The 10,263-nt window shown below is 31.3% G+C and overlaps 1 long non-coding RNA gene across 2 annotated transcripts; it reads left to right on the top strand.

Annotated features, from left to right (window-relative positions):
- The first annotated feature begins 5,008 nt into the window (after positions 1 to 5,008).
- LOC107061163 (uncharacterized) lies at positions 5,009 to 7,907 on the top strand. 2 transcript variants are annotated; one of them, XR_001473804.1, is made up of 3 exons: positions 5,009 to 5,104; positions 5,931 to 5,985; positions 7,355 to 7,907. It is a non-coding gene; the product is annotated as an uncharacterized lncRNA (long non-coding RNA). The 2 variants fall into 2 exon arrangements; XR_001473803.1 differs by having other exon boundaries at positions 7,409 to 7,907.
- Positions 7,908 to 10,263: the final 2,356 nt, after the last annotated feature.

The following is a 10,263-nucleotide window of genomic DNA, read 5'->3' on the forward strand; positions in this document are numbered from 1 at the left end:
CCCCTCCACTCTAGGACACCTCCCACCCACACCCAAAAAAGTTTTATAAAAATTCCAAAAGAAAAATTCTTTTGCTCCCACCACCACATCCACCCCACTACACCCCCCACCCTCACCTCCTTTTTTATATTTTATTTTCAAAAATAAATAGTGTAATTAGGGATTTTTATGATAAAAGAGTGAAATATGAGTATATATGGATTCTTATCTTTACCCATTTTGTTCATATTTATATGAACTTACATAGGTTGACGTCCATATTTACCCATTTAAGAAAATATGAGTTATCCATTTAATTTAATATGAGCTAAATGGTTTCATTTCATTTATATGAGCTGAAATTTCCACCCCTATACAAGACACATATCATGTATTTGTGTGGATTTCATATGGGCCTATATTCATTTCATGTCATAGGTGTGGGGCTGACAATAGTACAGGCATGTTGAAGACCAGTGAGTTAGGGGTGTGCAAAATCGAACCGAAAAAAGTGTTATTGATTTATTGCTATTGGATTATTGGGTTAACGGTTTCTTAATGATTTTATAAAAAAAATTATTGGGTTATCAATTTGGTATTGGTTTTCAATATTGGGTTATTGGGTAAACCGATAACTCATTAAGAGTTAAGACTATAGTAATCTACTACTTTTACATATACATACATATTAGTAAATATTAATCTCAATATCTTAATAGTTATGTCTTTGTCATTTAGCCTTCAATGCATACTTCGCTGTGGCTTTGAGTTCACAACTTTAAATTATACAAATCGTCAAAACTTAAAGTAAGAACCATATTCCTCTTGGTTTCCCTTTGTGTTATACACATGTATAGTCATTTTCATGTTTGTTCTTATTATTTCTATTTTATGAGCTTTTGTAAAGTTACATTATTGTCTTGCCGTGTCAAATTTATTAGAGAAGTCATATATTTTTTTTATAAGCATTTTTTCTTATTGATCAAACCGAAAACCGAACCTTTAAGAACCAAAATTGATAAAAAATTATCTTATTGGTTCGTTATTGGTTAAGCGTATTTAAAAACCGAAAACCGATTAACTGAATCGATAATACATAAAACCGAACCGAATCGACCAATGCACACCCCTATAGTGAGTCCTGTTGACACTAAATTTTGGTCTGATATTTTTAAAGTTAATACTTTTTAAGTTTTTTTTTTTAAAAATAGTTCAAAATACATGTTTTGTCATTTTGATGCAATTAGTTGATAATTATCTTTATTCTCAAAGTATAGGATTTTTATCGGTTAATTCTGTTTATATTATTTTGTCATAGCCGGTTGAATACGTTTAAATATTTATTCATTTTTTTTTCCCATAAAATCATTATTTCTGTTAAATTGCATTTTTTACATGTCATTGGTTACATTCATTACAATTTTTCATATTCATTTTATCTGTTACATTTGTTAATATTCATTTTAATATTTTGTACAGTCCAAAAATTTATTCTGATATGAATAAGATTTCATATACAGATATTTTATTAATCGCTGGTTTTATTGTACTATTGATGATTTTCAATTCTCTATTTAAAGAATAGCTTGCTTTAAGTTAGGGGGTGATGGATAAATTTTAGGGGTAATTTTCAAATTTGTTAGCCTTCAAAAAGTTTTCCATTATTGTTTCTCATTTTTCCGGCAAATCGCTGGAGTTCTCGCGAAATTCGGCGAATCCACCACCCAAAACCCCTTTATGTTTTCCGGGTGACACTACCATTTTTTTAAAACTCCAGCTTTCCTCCTCACTGTCCCCCAAACCCAGCAGTTTAAACAGACCCATGTTTCTCCTCATTTCTCACTGTTTTCCGGTAACCCAACAAGCTCCACCAGTCCACCACCGCTGGAGAAAAAACCTGAGACAGCCGGCAATAACAACACTACCAGATCTCCACGCGAAATCACCAGCGAGCTCGAAGCTCGCCACCAACAAAACTCCACCGGCAAAGCCACCACAAACCCATCCCCTTTCCTTCACTTTTCCAGCATCTGAAAACAACCAGACCACCACCAAAATCCTCCAGCAACCTTCAACTTGAAACAAATCACCAAAACCCCTTTTTACCCTTTGCTCGCTGCAACAAGTTGCTCCGGTGAGGAGCTTCAAACTCCGATGAACCGGAGCAAAAAATAAGAACGATGGTCAGTCCCATCCCCTTTTCTCTTTACAATTTTTTCTTGTTTTGCAGGAGTCTAAATACAACCAGATATGCATTTTTGGGGCGAAACTCGATGAGCTCCGAGCTCCAGTTCGAGCCAGCAACACAACAACGCCGGCTCCGGCAAACGGTTAACTCATCTCCCGGCGAAGAAATTCGTTGTCCGGTGACCAGGTTCCTTGTTTCCTTTTTATTAGTTCAATGTAGTTTTAAAAGTTAATTAATAAGTTGATTTAAGTGCTATTTTTCTTTGTTAAATTGATTTAAGTTTTTGTTTGCATTATAGTATTCTATGTTAATTTTTCATCTCCTCTACTGCATATTATTTTGATTTGTTTTATTTGCAATTCTAGAAATTCCAACCAATTCTGTTACTTGTTCTTATCACTGGTTATTTTTTATTTTATTTTATTGTTTTGTTATGTTGATTGTTTTATTAGATGTTGCATATTAATAATTTATATTGTTTTGTTAAGTTATATGCGATTTCATGTTGAAAAATTGGCCAATGAAAAAATCTCTTCGTCGATTTTGGAGGCTTTCCCATTTTAAAAGACGGAAATTTAGTTTATGTTTATATTCGTTACAAGTTAAAATTGGCCGATGAAGAAATTATCGTCGATTTTCAAGGCCTCTCATGTTAATAAGATGAGTTTTTATTTTTAAGTTATTATCCGATTTATTCATTTTTATTCATATCTATTCATTACTAACACTTTTACTAAGTGTCTTTACAGGTACACAGAGTTGCTTTCAATTGAAGCTATTCGAATGAAGTTCGAATTATATTCTTTATTCATGATTTTGTATATATCGATGTTAGGTAAATTTTAGGCGGTTTCTTATATCTGTTTCATTTTATTAGTTGTGTATATTAATTGCTTATTACATTTGTATATTTGTATTTATCTCCTCCTCAATTTGAAAAAATGAATTCAATCGAGATCCACAGTTGTGGATTTCGAAGAATGCCTAACACCTTCCCTTCAGAATAACTTGAACCTCTTACCTAGTAACTTTTGGTTTTGGTAGACATTTATTTTTAAGTTAATTTGCTAATTAGTTTCCTAGTTTTTCTAAAATTAGAAGGCGACTCCCTTTTATCCCCTTTTCCCTTTTTAAAATTCGTTTATTCTTTTTAAAATTAAATTACTATTTTTTGGTGAGTCACCGTGACGTTGCGCCCTCTCAAAGGATGTCAACAAGCCCATAATTGGAGACACTAGGTTAAAACTTTAAGCCTATAAATATGAGGCTATGTCCCCTCTTTTGGCTTAACCTAAAATGCATTTCCATAAGATGTTAGCCGTCGTAAGCTTAAGAAAAGGAAGATCTACCCTAGCTCGTCTTCGGTTGTTCATTGATATGCCAAATATTAAAGGTGCACACGATCTTTTTCATGTATTTCACTATATTATATGTGTTAATTAACGATCTAACGAAGTATTAATAGTTGTGTTTATAGTTTATTCTAACAGATTCAAGTTTCAAAAAATCCTATTTACTTGTGGCAAATGTATGATGAATTTCACTCTTTTTCCCCTTGTTTTTTTCAATCCTTAAACATATATGTGAAAAATTCATTTGATTAATTAGGCGTCTTCTCGGAAATAGAATTGTTGATTGAAATTTCAATGAAAAAACACTAATTTTTTATCAAATTAATGTGAGCCCCAACTATTAAGTTTATTTACAAAATTTGCATAGTATGGTTAGTCGTATCTTCATAACTTTTTTATTTTACCATCTACCTTGCACTATTTAATACTTTTTATATGCATATTGTCTTTGCCGATTTATCTACTATGTCTAACAAAATAAGTAAGATGATTTTTTTCTTGTTAGGCCCGGGCAACGCCCGGACTACCACCACTAGTATTAAAATAAAACACTTCTAATTTCATAACAATGTTTCATAATCAAAGAAGAAAAAGGAACAAAATGTATTTACAATTATATTCCATAAAGATGAACACCAAGCCATAAGTTATTTCTCATTTTCGAAGATGATCAAAATTGTAATTTTGTTTCACAATTGGTTTACCCATTCCTTAGGGAATTCATATCTATTCAGTCAAATTTGACTTCGAATTGACCTTTAAAACCTCAAAGTTTATTTTCTTAGGGGTAAAATCTCAATTTTTAAATCAAGTTCGTGAATCAAAGCATAAAAAAATGGATATTCTTGAAAAATGAACTAAATAAAAGTATAATCATATAACTAACGTTTATACGAGAAAATTGCAGTTTTCTATGGTGCACATGTTGTTACGAAAAATCGTTTGAAGGACTTCCAATGAAAAAAATCGATCTGTAATCTATTTATGTCCACAAAACTTCAATGTCAGTAATTATGGATAGGTCTTGTGTCGTTGAACGATGCAAATACTACTCTATTTCGATATCGATGGTTTTGTTAGACTAAACCATGTTGGAAAATGACATTCCAACACTACATATTTATGGCCACTATCTATTCAACCCAAGAGTCAATTTCTATAAAATATATTTTTTTTTTGAAAAAATTATAATTAAGTTAATGTTGTCCAAGTGAGAGAATGCTAGAATTATTTATTAATTGTGGACTTAACATTATCTTATTATTAGGTTTTAGTAAAACAGGCTAAATGTTAAATAGTTGTACAAAACAGAGATCATGTATTTTTGTGGATTTCATATGGGCCTATATTCATTTCTTGTCATAGGTGTGGGCTGACACTAGTGTAGGCCTGTTGAAGACCAGTGAACCCATAATTGGAGACACTAGGTTAAAATTTTTAAGCTTATAAATATGAGGCTATAGATCCCCTCTTTTGGCTTAACCTAAAATGCATTTTCATAAGATGTCAGCCGTCGTAAGCTTAAGAAAAGGAAGATCTAGCCTAGCTCGTCTTTGATTGTTCATTGATATGCCAAATATTAAGGGTACACACGATCTTTTCATGTATTTCACTATATTATATATGAGTTCACGATCTAACGAAGTATTAATAGTTGTGTTTATAGTTTATTCTAACAGATTCAAGTTTCGAAAAACCCTCTTTACTTGTGGCAAATGTATGATGAATTTCACTCTTTTTCCCCTTGTTTTTTCAATCCTTAAACATATATGTGAAACATTCATTTGATTAACTCTTTTTTAACATAGATTGTTCTACTTTTTTCTTCTCAAAATTTGTTGTTTCTATTTCTTTGGTTTAATGGGGAATTATCTGATATGTTTTTGTAACACTTTTCGTTGTTGGAGAAATTTCATTTGACGAAATGGAACGAAAATGCTTTTGAGAAATTTTCTTCTCTTTTAAAAAAATTAATTTTTTAAAAAATATTCACAGGTGTTCAGAATATTCGAGTCAAACGAATTGAATGAACATGCTTTAGAGAAATTTGATTTGATCTTTTTTAATGATCTTTTAGGTTTTTTTTTGGATGGGGTGATTTTGATTTTATCTAAATATATTTACTAGCATTGGTAATTCTATTTTTGAGAGATTTTAGCTTAATTTTTTTAAACTTGTTTGTGGATCCATATTATTGGTAGAAGGAAATTCAGACTTTACTAATTTGTATTTATTTATATGTAATAACAAGAAAATGAGTATTTTTTCTCTCGGAGCACAAAAATGGACCATTTCTAGTTGATAGGCACACCCACTAACAACTACTTTCGCGTTGTGGTTGTGTGTGATGATGTGGTTGAATATGAAATTGATGAAACACTTTTACTTTTTTGTGTTTTTTGAGTTTCTAGATTTCTAATAGAAATTGCATAGATGATGCATTCAAGCGAAGACAAAAACAATGTGGTACGCTTATATTCATTTTATTTGTTACTATTTTCCAGCAAGTCCACATTATCACATAAAATTAAGTCCATATTATTACATGACATTATCACATAATGTTTTAGTCATAAAAAAGGACCATCACTTCATATAATACATAAATAATCTAGAGAACATTTGGAATGGATAATTAGATTATACGGAAACGATAAGTTTTAGATCTACGATCTTTAATTTTTCTTCTTTCACCCAAGAAAAGTGTCGCTAAGACAAGACTTTAATAGAAGAAAAATAATATGTAAACCAAGTAAAATATGCTAAGTCAAGAAAATAGATAAGTGCATGGTTTCAAATCATCAATAAGTTTCTAGATATATCAAATTCCAAAAGTGTCCTCAAAATCCAAATCCAAACAAGTTAAATTAGACCAAAATAATTGTATGAAACATCCTCATATGGATCATCTGTTTTGATTAGGTCTTCTTGAAGAAGGTAATTAGTAAAATTTTAACTCTTACTTCCTCAAATTTTCTCCCCGATCTTTACCTTTTCCTTATTCATTGTTCTTCTTTTGATAGTATATTAAAAGAGGCTAGAAGGGTTAAGAAAATGATTTACACCCCATCACTTTTATCATTTTCAGATACATTAAGAATTTGATGGTAAAATAATGCATCTATTTAACTAAGTGTCAACATAAGTTGTTCCTTTTAGAATTAGTTTCTCTAGTGTGGTAATAAAAATCTACGTCTAGAATAACTTTTCTAAAAGTACCAATTCATGTTGACACTTAATTAACTAGATGCCCCGTTTCACTGTCAAACTAATTTATATGTATTTGAACCCGAGAAAAGTGATAGGGTTGTAAAATTGTTCTCTGACCCCCCTAGCCTCTTTTTAATATACTGTGAAAAGAATAACAATAAATAGGGAAAAGGGAAATAATGGGGAAAAAAGTTTGAGAAAGCATGAGTTAATTAGCATTTTATGAATTACCTAGAAGTTCTAATGAAAATAATGTGTCGTATGAGGGCGTTTCAGACAACTATTTTGGTCTAGATTTACTTGTTTGATTTTGGATTTTGAGAACAAACTCCTTTCGGAATTTTATATATTTAGATACCTATTGATAATTTGTCTCCATGCACTAATTTTGTTTTCTTTATTTAGCAATTTTTACTTGATTTACAGATTATTTTTCAATTTAAGTCTTGCAAGTCTCGACAACACCTTCCTTGGGTGAACGGAAAAAGATTGAAGAGTTTAGATCCAAATCTTACCGTTCGATGTAATTATGCATTCTAAATATACTCTAGATAATTTATGCGCCACATGAAGTGATGATTGTTTTTTGATGACATGTAATGTTTTTGTGTGACATTATTGACAGTACATCAAGAGAAGATCATGCACTGATGATAATTTTTACTTTTCTGTGATCAAGAATGTGGTCTCGGTAGTATGATTCTATTTGGGTTGTTGTGGACTGAATGACTAAATCGGCTCATTTCCTTCCCGTTAAGACCTCATTTTCAGCCGTAGACTATGATGTGCCTCTTTCAGCAACTGAAGCCACTCAACAGGAACTTCCAAAGGAGGAGCCAACCCTCGAACAACCACTGCTGAAGTCAAGCCTTCTGAAGGAGGAGCTGAATGAAGTATTTGGCAAATTAGTGACATTCGAGTGTGTTTAGCTTGAGGGGAAATGTTTTTCAGGAAAATTTGTGATTTTCTCTGGTGTTTAGTAAGTAAAGCAATAATAGTCTTAAAAGTTTTTACATATAATCTAGGCAAACACTATAGAAGTGGGGGAGGGGTGCGTTAAAGGATAGGGAGAAGTGGAGTACCACACTACCACTTGTGGAACTTGTTTTCCCTCGGGAAGTCATTTTGTTTTTTTTAAGGAACTTGTGTTTCTAAAGAAAATATTTTTTAAAATTGAACCAAACATGAAAAAATTGTAATATGTGATTGCATCTTTCATGTGTTTTATTTCAAACTGTAGTCCTAATCTTGCACAGGTACTTAATTTTTAATCCTGTTTAACATGAAATCTTTAGATTCTAATTTAGGTCTGTCTCGAATCTTTCATTCTATCATTAACTCCATAACGTTTCTCGTCAATCAATACTATGTCATTAATGCTAAACTTTTCAAAACCTGTTAGATTATTTGCAGAAGTTGCAACATTTATCTTCCTCTCTTTTCTGCCACGAAATAAGATTTAGGGTATGTTTGGAAAGTCTAATCACACAACTTCATTAATTACAAAGATATATTTATTTTTCATAATATTATTACAATGGTATAATTTAAGAGTCAAACATGCAGTGGGTAACCAATTAAATAAAATTGTTAAGTTAATTTAATAAAATTAGGTTTTGACTTTACTGAATGGGTAAGATTTGTTGTTGGATATTTTAATCTTTTGTGATTTTGATTTTGAATGAAACTTGAATTATTAATAAGTTTGATTCATACTTGTGGTGACATTGGGTCGCTAGAAATTAGGATGTTTGCATATGCTGGTAGAAGTTTTGAGTTTGAGCATAGAAATAAAGAGGAATAAACATTCGAAAGAGAGTGAAGTGAGTTTTTCTCACGATCCTGTCATGTTGTTAGTGACACCCACACTAGCTCTCAATGGGATGTAACGACTTGATCCGTGGTTATTCATAAGGCACCTCGTGCGGAATCTCAAAAATTCTGAAAATTCGATGCCAAATTTGATTACTGTTTATTTATTTGTCATGATGAAATTTGACAGCTCATCCTTAAAGTATCCGGAATGGTTTATATGTAAACGACATCGATTTAAACGTATTGTAACAGGTAATTGTCTCACTGACTCTTTCAAGATACTGCAACTTTGAGCTGCTGAACTCATTGGAGTTTTAACACATTTTTACAGACCCTAGTTCCTTTAGCAATGAAATCCTGAACAAACAGGAAAACATCCTCGCACAACAAAAGAGGCTTATGAAAATAATGAGCTTCTGCTGTAGCTGCACCTTTAAGTAGAGAGGCAACAAATAGGCGTCTTCTCAGAAATAGAATTGTTGAATGAAATTTCAATGAAAAAACAGTAATTTTTTAACAGATTAATGTGTGCCTCAACTATTAAGTTTATTTACAAAATTTGCGTAGTATGGTTAGTCATATCTTCACAACTTTTCTATTTTAACATCTACCTTGCACTATTCAATACTTTTTATACACATATTGTCCTTGCCGATTTATCTACTATGTATAACAAAATAAGTAAGATGAATTTTTTCTTGTTGGGCCCGGCCAACGCCCGGACTACCACCACTAGTATCAAAATAAAACACTTCTAATTTCATAACAATGTTTCATAATCAAAGAAGAAAAAGGAACAAAATGAATTGACAATTATATTCCATAAAGATGAATACCAAGCCATAAGTTATTTCTCATTTTCAAAGATAATCAAAACTGTAATTTTGTTTCACAATTGGTTTACCCATTCCTTAGGAAATTCATATCTATTCAGTCAAATTTGACTTCGAATTGGTCTTCAAAACCTCAAAATTTATTTTCTTAGGGGTAAAATCTCAATTTTTACATCAAGTTCGTGAACCAAAGCATAAAAATAATGGATATTCTTGAAAAATGAACTAAATAAAAGTATAATCATATAACTAACGTTTATACGAGAAAATTGCAATTTTCTATGGTGCACATGTTACGAAAAATCGTTTGAAGGACTTCTAATGAAAAAAATCGATCTGTAATCTATTTATATCCACAAAACTTCAATGTCAGTAATTATGGATAGGTCTTGTGTCGTTGAGTGGTGCAAATAGTATTCTATTTCGGTGTCAATGGTTTTGTTTGACTAAACCATGTTGGAAAATGACATTCCAACACTACATATTTATGGCCACTATCTATTCAGCCCAAGAGTCAATTTCTATAAATAATTTTTTTTTGAAAAAATTATAATTAAGTTAATGTTGTCCAAGTGGGAGAATGTTAGAATTATTTATTATTTTTGGACTTAACATTATCTTATTATTAAGTTTTAGTAAAACGGGCTAAATGTTAGTAGTTGTACAAGACTAGGGGTGTCAAATGGGTGGATTTAATCGGATTTGAATGGATTGAATATGAATTGGATCACAATCCACCCATATAAAATATGGGTAAATATGGATTTGGTCAAATATGATTTGGGTAAAATGGTTGTAACCCACTTTAATCTCCTAAAACCAAAAAAATATTACATCAAAGCTAAGTTGTTAATACCTCAACCCCTACCATCCCACCCTATCCCTA

Source organism: Solanum tuberosum, unplaced genomic scaffold (genome assembly GCF_000226075.1).
Source record: "Solanum tuberosum cultivar DM 1-3 516 R44 unplaced genomic scaffold, SolTub_3.0 scf00119, whole genome shotgun sequence".
Lineage (NCBI taxonomy): Eukaryota > Viridiplantae > Streptophyta > Magnoliopsida > Solanales > Solanaceae > Solanum > Solanum tuberosum.